Source organism: Molothrus aeneus, chromosome Z (assembly GCF_037042795.1).
Source record: "Molothrus aeneus isolate 106 chromosome Z, BPBGC_Maene_1.0, whole genome shotgun sequence".
Lineage (NCBI taxonomy): Eukaryota > Metazoa > Chordata > Aves > Passeriformes > Icteridae > Molothrus > Molothrus aeneus.
Genome location: NC_089680.1, coordinates 71,123,737 through 71,147,385, shown reverse-complemented (window position 1 = coordinate 71,147,385; position 23,649 = coordinate 71,123,737). Strand labels below are relative to the sequence as shown.

General features: G+C 37.6%; 1 long non-coding RNA gene across 1 annotated transcript; it reads left to right on the top strand.

Moving 5' to 3' along the window:
- The first annotated feature begins 12,985 nt into the window (after positions 1 to 12,985).
- LOC136569333 (uncharacterized) lies at positions 12,986 to 15,847 on the top strand. The gene is made up of 3 exons (XR_010785338.1): positions 12,986 to 13,194; positions 14,403 to 14,588; positions 15,058 to 15,847. It is a non-coding gene; the product is annotated as an uncharacterized lncRNA (long non-coding RNA).
- The last annotated feature ends 7,802 nt before the right edge of the window (positions 15,848 to 23,649 follow it).

The window sequence follows — 23,649 nt, the reverse complement described above, 5'->3', positions numbered from 1 at the left end:
TTCTTCAGCTTTATATCTTCTGTTCCCTCCCTGTTATTTTCAGCTGAGTAGTGCTCTACTGTGTGTATATTTTGTGGCTTTCGTCCACATTGGGCACAGGTGATAAGTGACACCTTTTTCCCTCTGAAATCTAGGACTGGGATTGGAGAGCTGGATTGCCACCTCCCTGTCAGTGCTGATACTCACCTGAGGCTTGTTCTCATCTTTATAGCTGCTACTGTCCTGAATCCAGGAATGATGTTCATGAAAACATTCTGGCAAATCCAAAACTCCCCAGAAGTGCTGTGATATAAAATGCAATAATCCTAATCTGTAATCCGTGTATTTTTTTTATTAAATGATACAGATTCACAATTTTTTTCAGTCCCATGCCACTTAACCTGAACATGTGGAAATAAAACTTCTTTTAATTTGCACAGATTGAAAGCAAGAAATACTACCCAGGCTGAAATTTATAGGAAGCAAAGAAATTTAATTGCGTTTAGAACTCCAAATTATGGTTTAAGGGGCATAAAAGTAAAGCCTTGCTTTCTTGGATTGGAACCCAAGGGATTGGAAGCTCCTTGGCCATCCAGAAATGGACTACTAAGAGGTACAATCATTTGAACCATGGGCACAATAAATATCTGGGGGTTCCTGAGGAGCTGGGGAGCCCCACACATTCTGATGGGCAGAGGTCTTTGCCTGTTGAGGCTGTTGAAGATGAGATGGGGCTCAGAAAGAGGTGTCAACACAGAACTGACTGTAAATACAAACCCTGAAAAAGAGCCTTAGGTTCAGACTTATGTGGTGACCAATCAAAGCTGAATGTGATTAATTGAATCTCAGTTCAAATTTTCCAGACTAAAAGGAGCAGGGAAGAGAATGACTTGGGGCTAACCATACGGGAAGTGGTTTTTTTGTCAAGTCTACAATACATGTGCATATGAGATAATTACATGACGTGTTGTCATTTAATTTAGCAATTTCTGCAGAAAAAGCTGCTGATACCTTGATAAGGAAAAAAAAACCCAAAAAACCCCCCAAAAAACCCCAAAAAACCCCAAAAACCAACAAATAAAAAAAAAAAACCAACCCAAAAACACCGGCCAAAAAAGCACAAGGCCCCTTGAAGTCAGTAGAAATTAGTCAACAGGAATTAGTGAAGAGAGACAATGTTAAATGACAGTGAGAAAATATCTGAGATGCCTATGACACAATGATTCCATGTTTTTATGACTCTGTAAAAATACTTTTTTATATTTTCCTCTCTTGTCATGTTTTTTCCTCTTATGACATCGTCATGATGCTCTGTCACTACCTTGCACCTGAATGCTGGCAGTGTGGTGACATTCTCATTATCTTTTCTTGTGCCATTCTCACTCTCAAGTCCTTCCCTTTATTCCTGTTGTTCCAGGGAATTTCAAAATTACTGAAAAAAAATATTAGGAAAAAAATCAAACTAGAATCTAGCTGTTTCACTTGTGGCATTAGAAACTGTTAATAAATAAAAAATGGGAAAAAACCCCAAAACAAGCTTTACTCTTGTGGAGAGTGAAAAGGTATGTTTGAAAGTTCAATGTGAAAGAATCATATTCTGGTTCTTCCAAGTAACCATGATTACTAGAAAAAATATCTACATTTCCCTCAAAAGCCTCTGAAAAAATTCTATGGGGGTTTTGGATTTTTTTTTTCATTTTTGGATCATAGATCTAAACACATGAACTCTTAGAAAAAATCAAATGCCTTTGTGGGAAAAGAAGTTGCATAGCTAAAAAATGGAGTGTTTTGGGGTTCACAAAATCACTTCTATAATCTCAAAGATAAAATGGGTAATTTTTTTTGTCTTTACAGTAAAGGAGAGTTCTCTGCAGGTTTAAAAAAAATAATAGTGGCTAATTTTTCCTCCTTAGATATTGCATCTTTGAGTGAATGTGGTACCAGTGGTCAGCCTTGTGCTTGGTAACACTGGGAATACGGCGCAGGCTGCAAGGATTCCACAATTCTCCAATTCTGTGCCTCCATGATTCTTTGATTCTAGGATTCTATGATGCCATTACTCTCCAATTTAGAGATCCCATTCTTCCATAATCCTCTTTATTATATGCCTCTATTTGTCTATGACACTATGACTTCCTGATTCTGATTTAATTATTCAAGTATTCTACCATTCTTCTGTGATCCTGTGATTCAATGCTTCTGAGTCCACGACGCCATGATGCAGAGATACTGCAATTCTATGATTCCCTGATTCTATTATTTAATTATTCAATTATTCTATGATTCAGTAATGGTATGGGTTTTTATGGCTCTGCGATGCATTTTTATGGGTCCATGACTCTAGGACTCCCTGATTCTTGCTTATTATTGAATTACTCTGTTTATCTGAGTGTAAGTTTCCATGCTTTTATGATGCAATTTTTCTATGGTTTCCTCATTCTTTGATTCCATTGCTCTGTGATGCAATGAATCTGTGACTTCACAATCCTATGACTATGATTTCATATTTCTATGATTGTCTTTATGACGCATGATTCCATGATTCTTTGATTCCATGATTCTATGATTCCATAAATCTATGATGCTCTATTGGCTCTATAATTCTTCGACTCCATCTCTATAAGTTGCAATGAATCCATGACTCTATGACCCTGTAATTCCCTTGATTTCTTGCATCCATAATTCCACGATTCTCTACGTCACTGATGCAATGATTCCATGTTTTTGTGGCTCTACAATTCCCTGATTCTATGTTGGATTATTTTCTGATTTTGTGGTTGTGTGAGTCCGTGACTCTTGTGATGCAATTGTAATGATCCCACTGCTCTTTAATTCCACTACTCCATTACTGTGATGCAATGATTCTTTGATTCCCTGATGTAATGATGCAAATAGTCCATGGTTCATGAGCATATGGCTCAGTGGCTCCACGATTTTGTGATTATTTGACTAAATGATTCCACAATCCTTTGTTACCATGATTTTAGGGTTTCATGTTTCTGTAACTCTTATAGATCCTGAATCTATGATTCCAAGATTCCCTGATTCCATCGTTCCTTAACTGATTCTATGCAGTTTTAGCACTTTATTTGCCTGATAAATCCTACTTTTTCTTTTTTTTTTTTAAATCAAAATCTGTGTTTTTCACCAGGCTTCTCATTCACAACATTAAAAAGCTGTTCTGAGAATAGAAATGTCATTATAAAGAACGTCCATCTATTTTTTTTTTCAGGTGAGACCTGCTTCTGAGCTGCTGCTGACCCTGAGCAACTCTTCAAAGTGAACAAAGCCGATGTAACTCCCTTGTAACATGCAGGGGAAATTTAAGTTCAAGCAAAGTTGAGAAATAGTGTTAGCTCACTTTGATGGCTACATCCTGAAAGGTGATACCCAGCTTTGAAAAATTTATATGCCACTTTGATGTTGTAATGCTGGGAAGATGGAGGTTACAGAGGGATGATGAAAACACATTTCCTTCAGTGTCTGGCAGCTCTTTCCAGGGGTTGGGAGTCAGGGTGTGAGCACAGTGCAGGTTTAACATAAATGTGAAGAACCCATGGTCAGAAAGGAGAGTCCAAAATGTCTTATGGAAATATTGCCACTCTGTGGGGAGCCCAAAGGTAAAGGAGTGAAGGTGGTGTGTGAACAGTGTCCTTGGAAAACTCAGTTCTGGAAGTGGAGGAAGCAGGAACTAATAAGACCACGGACTAAAAAGAAATATGATTTTTAACTTGTTCCCATTTTTAACACAGAAATGATGTCCTGAAGCACATAGTCTGCCTGGGTAGAGTCCTAAAGGGTCAGATAAGGCTGTGCAAAATGAATCAGAAAAGGACACAAGAGCTCATTAAAAATGCAATGTCTTTGGAACCAAATAATGACAGATTTGCCTTTTCATTCCTTGTTGGTGAATTGTGTTCAGTTACCTTACAGGATGTGAAGCAAGATACTGGAGTGTTGCAAACCTTAGTTTCAGGTCCTTACAAACAAAACCAAAACAAACAAACAAATAAAAGAAACCAAAACAAAGAACAAAAGAACAAAAGAAAAAAAATCCATCTCATCAATGTAAATGATCTTCAGACCTTTGTAAAAGTTGATCTGAAGGTATCATGATTAGTTATGTAGAATGCAGAAATTTATTTTTAACAAAACAGAGGTACATGCTCTTGCAACAGAATGAGGATAATATTAAAAATGTACAAATGTGGGTGTTAAATATCTGTAAGTGACTAGGTCGAAGAGTCTACTTGCCCATTATTTGAAAAATATAATAGTCACAATTTTTTAAAAAAATATACATTTGAAATATATTCTTTTCTTTAATAATTATCATATTTCAGATGGTTCATGGAATATATTATCACTCTGGTCATATAAGGAGTTCATACACAGGATACCCCAGGGTGCTTTTTTGGCTCACAGAACCCATATTTTCTTTGTGGAAATATACGATATCCAGGAAATCCATAGATATTTTGTGTGTCATAATGAATTCTAGGGTGTTTTACTGTTCTACAGGAAATTCAAGGTGTTTAAGGCTACCTTTTACACCATCTCATGCCATAAGACCACAGTGCTTCAACATGGTGTCCTTGGTGTTGGGGCCCCTGTAAGTGCTGATCTGAACCTGACTTCAAACCTTAGCTCTGCTCTGACTTCTCTCCTGATTGTTCCCCTGAAGGTTTTCTTTCATAATTTTGTGTATTTTGCTGTACTTTCATTTTCAAGTACGGAATGTTTTTCTCCCTTTTTATCAGGTTGCTGTCATACACATTTAAATTCTGTTTGAAAAGCTGCCTGGGACAAGAAAAAATTGAAATAATTAAATTAAAAAAAAGTTTCACCAATCTCTCTTTTACTGGCCAAAAAGCAGGAAGAAAGTAGTAAGTCCATCAATGCCATTATAAAACTGGTTTAGGAGCCAATTTCAGCTTCCATTGACTTTAGTAGGAATGGAAGAGGAAACTCAGTCCCTGTTTACTGCTTCCTGTTGAGTTCCATCAGCCATTCAGGCACTAATGACATTAGGTCAGTGACAACATTTTTGTGAGATGAGCTTTGACACACAAAGGAAAAAAAAGAGAACATCTTCATAACACAGAAAGTCACAGCTAGTGAAAGCCAATTTTGCCCATTAATTACAGTGAACAAGTGAAGATAAATGAGGTGTAATGCATAGCTTTGAAGCCTAAAAAATTGTTGTAATGCTCACATTTAATTATAATTTATCTGCATTCATTTCTCTTTAGATACCTGACAAGACACTGTTTCATCTTCCTAACACTTGCTACAATAGTTAGCTTTTTATTTCCTGCAATAATTTCATCACTGCACTTCAAAAGCACATCCATTCCTTTCGGACCCAAGACAAATGTGTTTGTTGACTTTCAAGCTGTTAAAATTAGCCATAGCAGTGGATTAATATTCATTTGGAGCTGTGACTCCTTTCATCTATCTGAGTCTAGGCAGGCACAGTCTAATGTATCGTCTGACTTTTATGTAAATAAATATTCCTCCCGCCTGCAGAGTTTGATGGCAGCTGCAGACCTTCCTGAACTTTATGGAGTTCTCCTAATGCAGCAGCATCCTTCCCCTCCTGTCGCCTGACTGCATAAATAGCCCTTGTTACAATATTTATCAGGAGCTTTGTTCAGCACAGGCTGGGTTCAGCTCTCCAGCACTCTCACATCGCATCTCAGAGAGGCCCCTAAAATACTTCAAAAGCTCTGGTTTGCTAAAAGGTTGTGGGTTTGTTTTTCCTCCTCACCTTTTCCTATCTCTGATGCTGTCATATAAGTCTTTCAAAAGGCAATTTTTTTCTTCTATTTTATCCTGTGTGTCTCCAGTTCTGTAATTTTCCTGCCATTTACTTCTCCCTTATAGCTCTGCCACTTTCATCCTTTATACATAAGTAAGAAGGAATTGGTTGGAAAGGACTATTACCCCAGACTCTTCCCTGAACATGTGGTGATGGAATTAAAGTAACATTAATTTCAAACTTCTGAGATCCACTGGGAATGTGAAAGTTTCTCCTGTACATTTGCTACAACAAACAACCTCAAAAGAAATGTGAAATTGCACTGGATCCTCCTTTTATCGTTGTCATTCTTTCCTCAGGACCTGGAACTTTAATTTAAATGCTGATGTGGCTTTGTTCAGTAAGGATGTTCCTTAGAATTCATGTATTCAAAATGTGTATTTTAAAGTGACATCTCCTTGTGTATTAACCCGAACAGAATTATCCATTCACAGTGTTGCTCCTTATGTTTTTCTTTCACTAAGAATCTGAAACTGATAATGCTCTGCTGGTATTTGCTCAGAAATATTGTTATTGTCTAATCTTTCAGTCTGATGGTGGTTTAAACAATGAAAAAACCAAGAAGGCTTTTGAACATTGGAGAGCTTGTTTAGGGAAGTGCAGTTTTATATCAGCTGGTAATCTGGCCCTTAAAATTTTTCCCCTGCACCTCTATGATCACTCCTGGTTACAAAATACATTTGTGCAAATAACATCTGTCTTTATTCTGATATATTTAGGTTTCTGCTTTCATGGATTTGCTAATCTGTCCCACTCAGCATTGCACACACTGAATTCAGCAATAAATCCCCAAATTTGGTATCTGTCTTGCTTCAAACCCCAGCCAGCCCCCAGCCCCAGGCAGCTGCTCACTCACTGCCCCACCAGAGGAGTTGCGGAGAGAATTGGGAAGGTAAAAGCTGCAGAATTCATGGATTGAGACCAGGACAGTTTAATAGGAAAAGAAAAAGCCTGTGCACCTGTTCTGGGTTGTAAGATAAGCATTCCATTCCCATCTGTCAGAGCTGGGGCAGTTCTCTGCTGTTCTTTGGGCAGTTTTTTCTTTATCTCTCCCACAGCCAACCCTCCCTCCAGGAGATCTCTGCTGTTCATGGCCATTCATTATTAATGATCCGCTGTCCATGGCCACTGAGTGTCCCTGCGGGGCTGATCCAATTCCACCATCCCATGGGGAGATGCTCCGCCCAGGGGAGGAGCCAAGCATTCCTACCTGGATCCAATCTGAGCTTTGGGACAGCCCAGCAGCCTTTGCCCAGGGCATTGCCAGAGGAGCAGCTTCTGCTGCCCTGCATGGCCAGAGGGAGCCCAGGCCCATCTCCAGCAGCCCTGGAGCTGCAGAGGAAAACTCCCCCCTTGTGCAGGATCCCTGCTCCAGCAGAGCCACAGCTGGCACTGCAGGAGGGCTGAGCCACCATGGGATGGGGCTGTGCCACCCCCTGACACACAGGGGACAGGGACTGATCTCACTTTGACTCTGTCAATGTTTTTATTTTTTTCTTTTTTTTTTGTACTACTGCATTTATATTTTTAATTTTCCTAGTAAAGAACTGTTATTCCTATTCTCATATCTTTGCCTGAGAGCCCCTTAATTTCCAAATTTTAATAATAAATACAATATAACAATTATGACATGATATGATATGATATATATAATATAATGTAATGTAACATAATACATAATAAATATAATAAATATCATATCATGTAATAATCTAATATAAAGGGAGGGGAGTTTACATTTTTACATTTTATTTCAGGGGAAGCTCCTGCCTTCCTCAGCAGACATCTGGCTTTTCAAACCAAGACAGCACCAGCAATAAAACCCCAAGGAATCCCTGTTTCCCACAGACAAGCAGAACTTCAGGACCTGCAGCAGGGCAGGGTCACATCCTGCAGAGCAATGACCTGGAAAACAAACACCATCATTCCAAGCATCCCCTTCCTCCTTCTGCCTCCAGTTTCCATATGGAGCACGTTGTTACATGGCCTGGAGCATCCCTTGGGTCAATCTGGGTCACCTGTCCTGGTTGTGTCCCCTCCAAACCTCCCAGGCAGCCCCAGCCTCCTCACCAGAGTGGCAGTGTTGGAAAATGATAGAACTTTTTTTATAATTTCAGTTAACGGTTTTAATCAACTCATAAATTAATTGTTTTAATGAATCATAACCAATGTATATATACTAGTTATGACTTGTGTGTTATTCTTAGCCAGCATTTATCAAAGTTGTCATGAGCTGCTTTTTGCAGGAGCCCAGCTTGGGAAAATTACTGAAACTTTAAGTTTTGATAAACTGACTCTGATATGCTTCAACGAGCCAAGCCTGGGAGAGAGAGAGAAATGTATTGTTGAGGTTGCACACCTGGAATGCAGAATTTGTGGGCCACAAAGGCATTTTGCAGAGAATAGAAGATAAAGAAGAGACCAAAAAAGACTCAGTATATGCATTGGAAAACCCCAACCAGAGGAAACTCATGCTAAAAAGACTAAAATTGTGGGCTCATTAGCATGAGAAGTGAGAAATCAATAACTGATAGAGAATACTGATTAATGAGAGAGGATGATGGAATTTATAACCACCAGACATTAATCCATTTCTTTGAGCAAAATGTATAAATAAGTGACAAAGTTTTGTGTCTATGTCTGTGGAGGCCAGAATTTTGTCAGCCACACACAAAGGCCCTGACCAGGAACAAAGTAATGCCTGACTTGCTGGCACTAGAAAGGCAGTGTTACAGGGATTTGTTTAACCCAAAGATTTTGGAGGATTTGGTACCACCAGAAAGAGGAGTAAAAAAGGCTTTGGCTCAGTGCAATCCCTGCTCAGCAACAGCAAAAACATTTCTAAATTTCCAGCTCTTGTGTTCATGACAAATCCACAACAGAACCCCATAACAGCCACTAGGAAGAAAGTTAACTCCATGCCAGGCAAAACCAGCACAGTTCCTAATCCAGTGTTTAATTTTGGTCGGATCTGTAGACTTCACCACCAGATTTGCAGCAAGCTGTTAAAAGTAGATTTTGTACCAACCATCATGGAAATAACTGCCAGAACTGAAAAGGGGCAGGGTGCAAACTGATTGTGGTTTCAAAGCAACCAATAAGTAGAAAAATTATTCTTACTATGTAGTAATAATAGTAGTGATAATAGTAGTAGTAATAACAACAACAACAACAACAACAAAACAAAACAACACAACAAATAATAATAATAATAATAATAATAATAATAATAATAATAATAATAATAATAATAATAATAATAATAATAGTTCCATATAGGTCAATAAGCTCTTCACAAAAATCTACTTTTCTCAAACTTTCCCAAACAGGAGTGGAGCTTTGTAGTAGCAATTTCATGAGGTTTATACCAGCAGGAGTACCACCCTGATACCTCCAAAAAATCTGAAAAAACCTGGATAGGTCCTAGTCAATCTGGTTCTTAAATAATTGCTGGACAGTGGAGAAGGAAAAAAAAAATCACTCTGCTTAAGACTGTTGACTTGTGAATAGGTTTTATTTATAGAGATTTTTTTGTAGCATAATTTGACTTCAATGCATCAACTTCAGTTATCTCCAATGAGTATAATTTCTATAGAAAGTCTAAACTCCTAATTTTGCAATTGACAACACAGCTGGGTTGTTTACAACAGATCAGGAAAAACAAAATATGAAGGACTAGTAAGAGACAGGCAAAATCAAAGTAGTAAAGGCCAGTAGCAGGAAAAGTGAGGGAAGGAATAAGCTATGGAGAAAGAGAGAAAATGGATATTAAAAGGCAGCTTCCTACCCCACTCCCTCAAATGCATTTGCTTGTCAGTGCTTTGGCATCTCTGTGCTTACCCAGAGATGGCCTTTTCACCTTTGGTTAGTTTAGTACCTCCTGTACTTCCACTCACTATCAAAATCTGTGGTGTGGAGGCCCCTTTTTCTGTCTCACTTGAAAGGCCTTAATGGGATCTGTCTGCGTCATTTACAGAAAAAAATGGTGAACTTTGGGGAGGAGGGAGAATTTATTCCTTCCACCTCCATCAGGTCCAGTGGAACACGATTTGGAACCATTTTGGGAGGGTATTCACAGCAGAGGAAGAGGGGAGATAACAATTTTTCAGCTCCCTTCCCAAGTGCAGCGGGAAAATGATGCTACCTTGGCCCAAGCGTCAAGGAGCAGTGGGATCAGACACAATTATCTCCCTGTCATTAGGTTATTGAAACCATAACTCCTGCCCCCAGGATCCTGCAGAGCACCAGGCTGTGAGGCTCTGCTGCAGCAGTCTGAGGCTGGGGGTGGAATAATAATGAACCCCCCCTCACTCAAAAAAAACCCCAACAAAATAAAAACCAAAAAAATCCCCCAAAAACCAAAAAAACCCCACCAAACACCCCCCTCAAAAAACACCCCCCCAAAAACCCCCCAAAACCCCCAAACAAAACAAAACAAAACAACACAACAACAACAACAACCAACCAACCAACCAAACCAACCAAAAAACCCCCAAAACAAAAAAAAACCCAAAAATCAAAAACCAACCAAACAAAAAAAACCCCAAAAAACCCCCCAAAAACCCCCAAAATCCAAAAAACCCACAAAACAAACAAACAAACAAACAAAAAAAAACACCCTCAAAGGCTGGTAAAGTTTCTAATTCAATAGCAAAGGGCAAAAAGGGACCAGAGTGAGTAGGAGCTTCTGAGATGGATTTCAACACCTTCCCTTGGGAAAGGGCACTTTAAGTTTTAGTTTCAAGGAGTGATTATGTACTTAGGGTTTAACATCAGACATGAAATGCAGAGATAGCTCTTGAGAAGAGGAGATGAATGCACTTGGTTTTTTGGGTGTGCAGCCATCCTCCTCTTCCCTCTTAAAAAGAATTCTGGGATGTAAGCCTGAAAACCAGGAAAGGTTTCCCTGCAGAGATTTTAAAAAATGCTTAAAAATCCCTAATGCAGAAAATAAAATCAGTTTGTGCACATGACTGAGGCACCAGCCATATTAACATGCCACCATCAGTATCATTCCAAAATATCCAAGAGTTGCACACTAAGTGTGCAATGACCTGAAGTCCATTTCCAGCATTGACATTCCTTGTTTCCTCCAAGCACAAGGTTCTCCTTGTCAGCAATTCCATCAGAAAAGTGAAAATCCATCAGGGATATCCACTTCATCACTAATTGCTGTTGAGATGTTTAGGTCAAGGCTGAGACAGGCCAAACATGGTTTTCATTCTCCATGGCCACCTTGCTTGCTGCCACAGCAGCAGAAAGGGGCTTTAGTGTCAGGTGAGTGGCCAGAAAAATAAAAATGTGTTGCTGTTCTCTGTGGCACACTTCTTTTCTTCCAAAACAAAGTCAAGGCTAAAAAGAAAAGTGGAGAATTTGGCATGAAAAGGTGTTTAAATTCTTTCCTGCTATTCATGCTAGCACAGTGAAATTAAAGAAAAGGTATGTGTGTGTGTGTATATAGATATAGAAATAAATAAATAAATAAATAAATAAATAAATATATATATATATATAGTTACTTTTAGGAACAGAATCAGAAGTGAAGTTGGTCTCTACGAACACTCAAATGAAGAAGTCAGCACAAAAAACACATAAAGAAAAATAAAATAGAAAACACCACGAGATTACCCAGAAGGGGGGAAAGAAAGTGCCAGGATTTAGGAAGAAGTAAATAAAATGGCACAGACTGAGAAACACATTATAACAAAAGTAACCACAAAAACATTAAACATAAAGGGAAGAGCACAAAGGAAATATCTTCATAGGGATCAGAAAATATCATAAGCTAGTCACAAACACACAGACATACACACAGACAGAAGGAGAAGAGCACAGAGAATGACAGCCCAATATACAGAAGAGAAAGATCAAAAGAGATTAAAAGAAAAAATGGTTTGCTGAAGATAAGGATGCAGCAACCTGACCAAAGTAAAAAATGACAAAAAAAAAAAAACAGAGATAAGGAAAAGCCAGCACAGAAAAAACATAAGAAATGGAGTGCTGGAGATCACTACACAAACAAGTAATCAGTGCGAGAGGAGGTTTTAAGGGAAAAAACAACAAAAACAACCAACAAAACAACAGAAAGAAATTGCAGTAAATGAAAAGACAAAATAGTCTGTCCAAACTGTCTGCCTAGGCTTCAGGACAAACTTCAAGAGTCAGATCTAAAGAGGCCCCTGTGTGAGTCAAGAAGCACCCCATTGTCATTTATCCACAAGGAGCTTTAGGTGCCTGTGATACCTCTTGCTCTGCACCTCAAAGAAGATAACACCAAAGTCAAGAGACAAAGGTTAAAAAAGATAGTTAGAGTCTATGATTCTGTATAAAGCTCATTAAAAAGAGAATAGGTGTGAAGTTTTGCTACCCAGTTTTTCCACAGTTGCCTCTCCAACTTGTCTTTTTTTTGTGGTAGGAGCTTTAGAATTTGCAGTGAGAAAACCCTTACAGAGCCATGGTCCATCCAAGGGCAGACTGAGGGGCCCTTAGCAAAGGGTCTTGGTCTCTTTTCAAGGGGAAAAACATCTCTACTTCAACAGGAATCTCCTGTTTCTTTAGCAGAAATCTCCTATTGCCTCCATCCACACCACTCTGGCAAATCCCTGTGTCCCTCCGATCCCAGACAGGAGCAGCAGCCTGGGGCCAGTGGGGTCAACCCTACCCCAAATTTTCATCTCCCAGATGAATTCCATGAGGAGGATGTGAGCTCTGAACAGGATCCTGCAAGACCTTAAATTCTGCTGGCACAAAGGAAGGCTCAGGACAGGTGGTCCTTGGGGTGGTGGTGTTGGCTTTTGTGTTGAACTGCCAGCCTGTGTGTGCTTGCTGTTTTAGAAAACAGAGTTTGTATAATTTTGTACACGTTTTGTGTCTTTTTTTTATTCAGTTTTGTACAAAAAAAATTGCTTTTTCAACACCTTTTAACTTAATATTAATATATCTCCATTCTAATAACAAGATTAAAATGAAATATAGGATCTGTTTCAATAGTCTCAGAATTTTCATTCATCAAAGATATAGATGTAAATGAAGCCATAGATTTTTCTTTGGGTTTTAATCTTATTTCTAAGTTAATGTTTAGCAACTAGGACATAGAACTGACACATTTCTTCACTTGGTAACAGTTTAATGTAAGAAACCTTCCAGTCTGATAAGAAAACTTAGTCACTTCAGCTTTCAGATTTCTGCACTTTTGTGTCTTTACAGTCATGTCCTCAAAAAAAAAGGAAAAAAAAGAAAAAGGAAAGAAGAAAAAGAGAAAAAAAAAGAAAAAGAAGAAAAAGGAAAAAAATAAATAGAAAAAGAAGAAAAAAGAAAAATGAAAAAAGAAAAAATGAAAAAAAAGGAAAAAAAGAAAAAGAAAAAAGTTATGGATTTTATTTCAGATTTATAAGGTAAACAATTTCTATATTTTGAGAGCATGATTCTGTCTCTCTTTTCCTTATAAAGATCATAGATATGCTACTTCATAGTTGCAGGACTGCATTATCTTGTATTCACAAAGAAGCTTTTGAGAGTCCTAAATGCTGCAGAAATATTTTTAAAATGTTTCATTTGCATTCTGACATCTTCCTCTCCTGAAGTTTAGAGGGTGAATTGTGCCTTAACTTCATGGCTGTCTGGGCAGAACCAATCTCTCATGGAAGGTAACAGAAATCTTTCCTTTGGCTTTACTTGAGGCTCACAGAATCATAAAGGATCAGCCGCAGAGATGAAAAACTGTCGCTGAAAGAGGCTGCAAAAATGTATAAATTCAGAGCTGTCTAATCACAGAGACAGAAAATGGGTTACCTCAGCCTAAAGCATCTGGTGCTGGGCTCTGCCTTCCTCTTGCACTTCTGCCTTTGACTGCAGATTATCCTGGATATGTAAATGCTTGGCAAAACAAAATATTTACAGCTTTCTAAAGCTTTGCAACTGTGACATACTTTTTAATTAAACAGCAACAATTGTAGCCTGTGGCATTTTCTGAGATGAATGAGTGGCTGGAAAGCGCTGCTCGCCTAAAGCAAATTAGCCCATCATTAATTAATCATAAAAAACCCCCTTGTTCTTGGCTTTGGTTATAATCCGTTTGGACTCAGAATCAAATGAAAAGAATTAGTTTTCTTTCCTGTAGTGCTGTCTCTTTTACACAAACTGCTGGGAGTTTCAATTAACTCACTCAATACTGTTGTAATGCTCTGTGAACTTCCTGGGCTTTGTACAGGGTGAGCTCTTTTCAGCAAACAGAAAACCTCTGAATCCTTTTCCCACTGTGAGAGGTGCATTTTCATCAAGACAAAGATTTCCTGGAATCCAGGGAAAATCAGGGTTATTTTCTTTTTTTTTTTTTTCTTCCTGCCTCTCTATCTCCATGAAAGTTGTTTTTCCCCAGTATTTTCTATGCCTGTGCATATTTCAAAAACATTCCAGAATTGTGCTGACCTTGTTAAACTGTTTTAAGGGTTTGCAAATAAAATCGAATTAATTTGTCCTTGCCTCCAAAATTCATGATGATTTTAGGAGAATTCTAAAAAGTAAATCTGAAAGCATTAGGAAGACAAATGGACACAACATATGCTGCAAGTTTATTTTTCCCATTTCTTATTTTTTTTCTCAGTCTTATGCTGTGAGATAAGAAAAAAAACCCCACTGAAATATCTCAGAAGTGCAGGTGAAACCTGAACTGCAGCTGTCCTGGGCTAAAAGAACCCAGACAGAGAAAATAAAACCACAAGAACAGCCCAGTTTGGGAAGAATCTTGGAAGATCACCTGATCCAACATTTCACAAGAAAGGCAGCCCAGGTGGGATTTGCTAGCCCTCTTTCCAATTTCATCTTTAAAACTTCCATAAATGGGGACTTGATTATGTGATTTTGTCTTCTAGAGGCTCCAAGATTTGTGATCCTACCCCAAAAGATATATTTCTGACTTTTTAAAAAGAGCATTTGACGCTATGCAGATGCTCTATCAGAATATGAGCATACTTATGGCTTTTGTACCAAAAAAAAAAAAAAAGAAAGAAAAAAGAATGAAATTAAAATGAATTCAGAGCACAACATTAAAAGCCATAAATGTCCAGGGAAAAATGCAGAGAAATAAAAATTTGAGATGTTCATGGAAAATCAGCAAATGAATTCTCAAAGAAAACAGTGAAGTAAGTCAGGTACCAAAGGAAGTTAAGTAAGATCAAATCAGGTTTTTGATGTTGATAATAATAATTATTATTATTGGCCAGTAATTTGACCCAAAACTCTTTATTTCCTCTGTTCAGGGCATCAGATTGTCTCCAGGCTGGAGATGAAGGCAGAGTATCAGACAATGTTGATGAAACAGAAACTCCTCTTCCAGAAAACCCAAAAGCCAAATACTCAAGAGAAGTACAGGTGAAAAATAAATCAAAAAAAGGCTCTCATGGGGCTGTTTGTCTGCACAACAATGAACTTTTCAAGCCAGCAGCCACCAGCAATGTCATAATGCTATTTTATATGATAACTGCTGCAGTTAAGGGTGAGAGAGAGTTAATGTCTTCATAATGAATGTGACCTTCCCATTCATCCTGCAGAAAAACAATTATTGATTTGCTTCAGTTCTCAATATTCCTCCTCATCACCATTATATCTTTATCTTCAGAACCCTAGTGAGGGTTCTTATTGAAACGGTGTGACTGCTCATAGCTCACAAAGCAAAATATTTTCTCAAGCCTGTGAAGGAATATGCACCCTGAATTCACCAATTCAACAACAAGAGAGACGTGCATGATCAAAATTATAAGGGGCTCTCTTTATTTGGATGATTAAGCAGACTAGGACTCTTTAGTTTAAAAAAAACAAATGAATAAGAGGTCTGGTAGATATACATGAAAGCAGGAGCAGCATGGAGAAGGCATCACTTTTTCGCTCTTTCCTCTGATAGAAGACCTAAAGGGCATCAGAGCTATCACCAGGCAGCTTCAAACACAAAATTTTTATGTAGTTTAATCAGCAATACTTGCAGAACAGCAGTGGCCTAATTGCGTTCAAGGTTAGAACAGGAGAATTAACAGATAAAAATTCTACCAAGGAATATAAAAATATTAAATACACGACATTTCCTCAGTCTTAGGAAGACCCCAGGATGCAAATTCTGAGGGACAGGAGGGCTTGGGGGAAAAAAAAAAAAAAGAAAAGGTGGTAAATGACATAAATTACATTTATTTTATTTTTCAGTATTTATTATTGAAGCAATTTGCTCGTGGTGGCTTTGGCCTGGGGTTTGTGCTGCCTCACTGCTGTGCTCTTATTCCCCCAGCTATGTCTTTGCAGCTCTGTCGTTACCTGTAGAAGACTGCTGTTTGTATAATCAGAGATATTTCCATAAACCATCTGAATAACTGAAATTTATACAAGGCAGAGTGTGCATTTCTACTAGCAAATGTGAACATCCATCATGCTGCAAATATGAGCAGCTCTGCTGACCAGGTGAAAAGTGTGATTCTCTGCCTATTAATGCAGACACAAACTTGCTATAAAGGCTTAAATAGGCAAACAAACAGAAAGAGTTGCAGTAAAAGCCAAAATCAAAGAGACACTTACAATTTATTTACCACAGGTGCTTCCAGGGTGGAATTGCTCCTTTTGGAATGCCTTCTTTCCTCCCTAATTTAAGATTCAAGCGTGGTATGTACATTTAGTATAAGGGAAAACGACATATCAGGTTTGTGCTGTAATCATCTATAAAATCAGCTGATCGAAAAATCACAGTGCATAATATATGAACATTGGGGCTCATTTATTAAAATTATCATAGAGAATTTTGAGAAGCATGAGTGAGACCTACCTGTACCACTTCATGCTGCTGAGATTCCACCTCTTTCCTTAAATATCCAAATTTTCATGGTCCATTTATCAAACTCTCAAGCGACACCTTTCCATTCTCTCCCACATCTCCCTGGAGTTTTACACTTTTGCAGCTACCCAAAGATATTTTCAAGTTTCTGTTTACAACGTGCCTACAAAGCATTTGATAATTTACAGATTGTGGCTGATGTATGAGCAGTCAAAATTTATGATTCCTTAACAACCTAATTACCTTCTCCTTCTTAAATATCTAACAGTTTTAGGGTTTTTTGGGGGGTGTTGATTTTTTATTTGTACTAGGAACCTTTATTATAAGCATATTAGAACTGGAATTACAAGGTACTAAGCTTTTTTAGGTTTTTTTTTTTTTTTTTTTTTTTTACATAACTCACCACATGCTATACTAGGACTAGGAAATCTTAATTTCTCAGCACTGAAACTCTCCTAATATAAGGACAGCCCTGTGCTCTGGAGCAGAATTAATCATGAATTCATACAAAGAACCATGGCAATCTTGTGTTTTATATGCTAAATTCTTGTTAAACCTAATCTGTCTGGAGCAAAATGGACTTAAAATGGACTTAAAATTCAATGGAATTATACTTTGAAGAGAAATTTTAACTCCCCTTCCCAGAAGAAGAAATGGGACCAAAAAAAGCATCCCCAAGACATCAGCTTTGAACACGCGGCTGAACTGAATGCCCTGTGGGAACCTGAAACTGTCCAAGGGTCTTCCCTTGCTCTGGTGGGATGAAGCAGAAATAACAGCAGCATGGGTTTTCCTCTGCAGAGCATGCCATTAATTATTTATGGAACAATGCTTTCTGATTGCAGAATCAGAATATACAGTGGTGTTATTCGTTATTTCCAACAAAACATTTGTATCGACTCTACTGCAGGGAGCCTGGATTCCTTTACCTCTGGAATTCCTGGGGGATAAAAAAGAAAAAAGTGTGATCTTACCTTGCAGTGGGCTCTAAAACAAAATGTTTCTAACAGGAGAGATCAGAAAGTGAAAATTGTTCTTCTTTTCCAATGTTAGTTTCTGTCAAATGTTTACCTTCTATCTTCATTTCTGAAATATGATATTACCATTTTTGGGTGATTATTGACTTGAGCAACAGAGAGATGTACTCAGCAGACAGCTCATTGACCCAAAGGACAGAAAGTTGTGTGCAAATCAGACTCTATGCATTTTATTTCATTTATGGGGACTTTCTATGAGTGTGAAAATGTTTAGCAGCCAGCTATACCTGTGATTGCACTTTCCTACAGTTCTTTATGGCCACAAATTTCCTGTTGAAGGAAAAAAGGTTATGGACCAAATCCTCTGATTCCTGTGGCACAAACCCAGATTTAAGTAACTCGTCTTTGACATCTTGGCTCAGATGTTTAAATGATCACAGACCATGACTTTATTGTTGCTGTGACAATTTACCTCTTCAGAAAATCCATCCCCTCTTTTGGTAACACTGGCCAAAGCATGCAGCTTATGCTTGATCACATTTTGGAAAAATACCCAAACCCATTTAATTTTTTTGATGCTACTTTGTATTGTAATATATTCCTTAAATGGAAGGATGATAATAATAATATTATAATATTATTACTATCAATGATTGCAATAATTATAATCAATAATGATTGTAAATCAATATTATTAAGCAACTGAAAGGGAGCATATTGGTTTGGTCCAGCTACTGCAACACCAGTGAAATGATAAGAATCAAATGTCTATCAAATACTGCTTTAAAAAAACATAAAGAATATTTAAAACTGGACTTGGGAAATAGCATATGCAACTGAAATGAATACTGAATACTGTACTAATTATAGAATGCATACTAATTACTAAAATAGCTATGACTGTAGAGGGACTGGAGGAAAAAGTATTGAGCTTTTACTAAATGAGCTCAACATTTCAATTATTCTAAAATTACTCTATACAGGGTCCAATTTCCTTCACTTACAACCTTCTTACAGCACTTTTTAAAGACTAAAAGAGGATTAGCAAAATGTGGGGGTAAAAACCTGTCTAAAATAAGTAAGCCAAAGCTGTTAGCAGCCCATATTTAGTTGGAGAATTAATGTACAGAGAGTCAGTGCTCACTTTTTCATTAGTTGTGTGTAAGTAGCGAAATGGCCACAGGTCTGAGCTGACAACTACTGCAGAACAGCCTATTGTAGCAATTAATTTTTGTGCTTTTTAGGTATTGCACTTTATTATTTAGGTAAAAAATAATGAATCTGATTTATTTTCTGTGGGCTGATATTCGAGTCTACTGGTGTCAAAGTTATGATTTGAAAAATTTTGTTTTCACCATGAGAAAAACTTGGTGGAATGGCAAATGAAGCCTTGCATAGGAGGTCGTAAACATGGAAAATGAGTGAAAAAATTTGTGCTGCAGGCAAGGCATTTCATCCAGTGCTGAGCAGAGCTTCAGATCCTGTACATCTTATCAGACAAGTGTGGGTTGTTTTTTTTTTTTTTTTTTTTCACTGAGTACTAATAATCACATATTGGATACTGTGGTTCTGATACCAATGGTGCCCTTCCAGTTTGTTGATATCCAATTTATCCTTGTCTGCTCAATCAATGGGATAACACAAACACAAACTGGGGCACTCTGGTGATTAATTACCATGCATGTGGCTCCTGGAAAATTCCCATATAAGGGAAGAGTGCTGCCTGCCCTTGCTTATCTATCAGGGGAAGATTCACATCGTGAATATATAAATTCTGATAAATCATTCTGATCAATCAGCCACAATTTCTGATCTGTTGCCGTGGTGGGTTGGCTCTGCTGGGTGTGGGGGAAGCCTCCAGCAGCTTCTCACAGGAGCCATCCATGTAGCCCCCTCAATAACAAAACCTGGCCACAGAAACTCAATATAGTTATATTGGTGATTTTATAGTGTAATTTGATTACAGACCTGCAGATCTTAAAAGAAAAAAAAAACAAACCAGTGTATCAAACTTCGCTGCTGCATATGAGTCAGATGCTTTCTTACAGTAATGGATTTCCTTTTTGACTTACAGCAATGTTATTTCCTTAATCAAATTGCCAATAGTTCATTGAATTTGCTGTTAAATATTATATTTCATACTCTGTTTAGTCTTCAGGACTGCAGATATTGTTTTGGCATTATTCAGAAAGATTCAGTAAACAGCTGTAAATAATGTTACTTGCCCTGCAGTGTTTGTGTTAGTAACAACTTCCTCTCTTTTCTCTGACATGTGTGAATATTTCTCAGAAACAGAATCAATCCTTGGCAGGGGGAGATGATATTTAAGGTCCCTTCCAGCCCTATCCAGTCAGTGGCTCTGTAACTCTTTCCCACCAAGATCCTAGTCCCAATTTCCTATATTCCATCTAAAAGCCTTTTTGTTGTAGATTTCTAAGGAACAATTCATTAAACCCGAGGAGGGCCCAGCTGAAACCCTAAAATTGGTAATCACATATGCATGCCATATTTGCATTCAGTGCTACATTTATGAGGCAAGCTATTCCGGTATGCAAGTTTTGTACTTAATGCTTACTTTGATACATGAGCAATTTAAATTTGTCTTACTCTCTCAGATGTTAGGTTATGCAGGAAAATAGCAAAGCAGAGCGCAGGACATGTGTCTGCATTTTTTAATGAGGCTGATGACTTCCGTCAGTACCAAAGCTCTGGTTTTGAAATTTATTATTTCTTCTTCTTTTTTTTTTTTATCAGCTTTGTAGATAAAGAAACATAAAGAATCTGGTGGAAACCACTGGTCTTCAAAAAAAAAACAAACCACATTTGTATTTGCATTTGAAATGGAGATTCAAGCTCTAGGCCATTTGTCTTAACATGAGTGTACGGTTTTTACAAATGAAGTTTTCTAGAATTAATGCTGTTAAAATATGAGTTTCTTCCAGGAAATTGAGGGAAGACAATGAATCTATGTGCGATGCTATGAGATGAATAAACACTTGGAAAATGAAAACAATTTCAGACTTGAATATGGATGAAAAACGTCTTGCAAATGTTATGGTGAAATTTATCAGGTACTTGCATCATGTTTGCTTGATGGGCTCTGACCCTGAAGTTATGCTAGGAAAGTCTTTTGCTGAAGAAAGTTGAAAATAACACCCAAATAATTGTGAAACATGTTTTATGAGCATTGTGGGATGCTCATGTTGTTGCAAAAATGATTAAAGTGATTTACATATATATAGCTTCTACATTGAGAAAGGGCCCTCAGAATTTTATGAACTGAATTCAGAGACCAGTGCAACCAAAATGGGGAGTCTTTTTTCCCCAAAATATTTTATCATAATACCACATTGCAACATTATACTGTATTTTGGACAGAATACTGTGATCACTTCAAAAAAATTTAGGGAGAAGTGACTTGACCAGGAGAATGAAACTAAAACCTGAACTCTTCAGAAACAGTTGGGTGTGGAAATGGATTTGTAGAAAATAAAGTGCTGATGTTTATATTATGGAATTAATTTAGAATTTCTATTCAGATTTAGAATTTTATATTTCAGAATTGCTTTATTTTATAGAAAATAAAGTGCTGTCATTTATGCTGACATAAAGAAAATGACAGTGCTGCACCTGAGAAACATATAATGGTAAATATTAAACAGCTCCTCTGTGAAAGAGGAAACATTGGATCAACTGGAAAATTATCCTAAAGAGAAAAACTGATTTTTGCAGAAGTATTTTTACCTTTGCTAATTATCTGAAATTTTTTTGAGCTGTCTGGGGACTTGTGCTTTAGAAGAAACATGTTACATGCTCTTGCACAGTCACACCTTTTGGAAAAAGATGCAAACTGGAGTCCCTTAGTGTCCCTTCATTTAGTGTGCCTCAGAGGTGATCACTTCTGTCACTGAATAACAGAATTAATCTGATTTTAATATATTTTCCTTTCTCCTTTTTTTCCTTTTATATTTCTGGTTTTATTTTTTCCTCTCTACCCCTTTTGCATGTCACAAGCCACCCAGCACTTGTTAACCACATGTAACACTCTTTTAGGGGAGCCTTCCTGAAATTTAAGTAAACTCCTCAGTGTGACTTCTGTCAGCTCTCATTATTCTTCAGTGATGTTCATCAAGCTTGTTAAGCAAGTTTTCCCTATATAAATTCACACCAGTTTTTAAATTCACACCAGTTTTCTATTCTGTACGTGTTTTGTTCACCTTCCCAGTCACAGAGATCTTAGATCAAGAGCAGCACTTACACCCTTGAATTTCTATTTAATTTGCTGTTCTCACAACACATTAGGCTCTTTCTACTTTGACATCCTTTCCCTCCCTGCCCTGAATTTGTTATATTTCAGGACTCTGGAGAAGTTGGAAACAGAATGGTCCAGTAAAACTGAGATGTCCTCTAGAGCTGTAGCTCAGAGCAGTTGTATATTCCTCTGTTCCTAGGATTATTGTGAAAATGCTGCACATATTGTTTACATTAATGTAAATTATTACTGAAAGAGAGGAGAAGCATCTGATGCAACCAATCAGATGGCACTGGGATTTTCAAAGTTTTCCTGAACGGGTGAGTTGGAACCACAGTGTGTTCTCATAAATCCCATGGTGCAGACAACCAGGCTGTAGGGTCTCCTTAGTGCAGGAAATCATTCCTAGGAGACCCAACAGTGAAAACTTTGTAATGCTTTAAAAATAAAACCATAAATCTCTCTGAATTTAGTTTTGGCATGTATTGAAGTGCTGTATGTTAAGCTGTCTCCCATTTCAGATAGTGGCTATTCTTAAATCGATCTCCGTAACACAATAGCTGTCTGCCAGACACCTTTGGACAGGCAATTAATTTTGAAACCTGACAAGGCAGAAATAAAGTCAATTTTAATTATTGTACAGTATGCTTCTGTCAGCTGACTTTTACAAAATCTGCTAATTATTATTTTTAAATTTGTAATTTTTTTTTGTATTTCTAAATGCAGGACATAGCTAATGAGGTTTTGATGTTTGTGGTCTCCAGAGGAGATTTAGGCTCAGCATCCAAGGAAATGTGTGTCAGCTTCTCATAGCCTCATATAAAGCCTCAGTGTGGGCCCACTAGATAAATATAAAAGAGGTTCTTATAACTCCAGAAATACAGCTTCAGTTCTCTGCTATTCATAGATTTTCTGTCTGATTTAGACAAGTGATTAATTTCTCTGCTTTTCCATCTTTTTTTCCTAAAATTAGGAGAATATTCCATGGCTGTATGAGGTGAAATTCTTCCCTGGCTGGTGGCTGAAGGTACCCATGTGTAACAATGCCAGTAAAAATAAAATAAATAAATAATAAAAGTAAATAAATATTTAATAAAATTGTATAAATTATACAGAGGGAAGAATGTTAAGTTGATAAAATTGTGAATTATATGAAACTTGTAGGGAGGAAGTGTAGGTGTAGAGGGTGTGTGGGGGAATACAAACCTTCCTGTCAGCAAAAGGGTTTGAGTTTTCCTGTTATTGGAGCATAGAACATTTACCTTCTAATCTCAGTTCTGTCCTGCTCTGACCCAGGAATTCTGAAAGCTCAGCTCAGAAAATCAACCCTCCAAAGCTGTTTGCTCCATTGATGTGGCTCGGCCATGAGCGGGGAATAATTACAGAAAAGGAAGAGTAATGAAATGTTTGTGGGTATGGTATAAATTATTCAATATTGGCCATGTTCTGCTACTGCTAAAAAAGATTTGTAGGTGCTACAGCCCTGTTATTAGTAAATGCCTGACTTTAGGACTTGTATACCTAAAAAGAAATCCCGCTGAAACCTCAGGACATGTCTGTGGTACTCAAAGCAGCACTGAGCTGGCTCAGTCCTGTGCAGTCCACACAGTGCTGTGGTATCTGCTGTTAAATGTAATTTCTAACGTTTAGAGTGTTAAAAATCTTTTCTGAGTGGTAGGAAATGGGTACTTTCAGGTTTTTGGGGGCTGGAATCAAGGTTTATCATGCAAGGAGTAGTTCTACTCTTGAAACTATCATGCTGACATCACCACAGTGATTTTTTTGACAACACCAGGTCACAGATAATTGC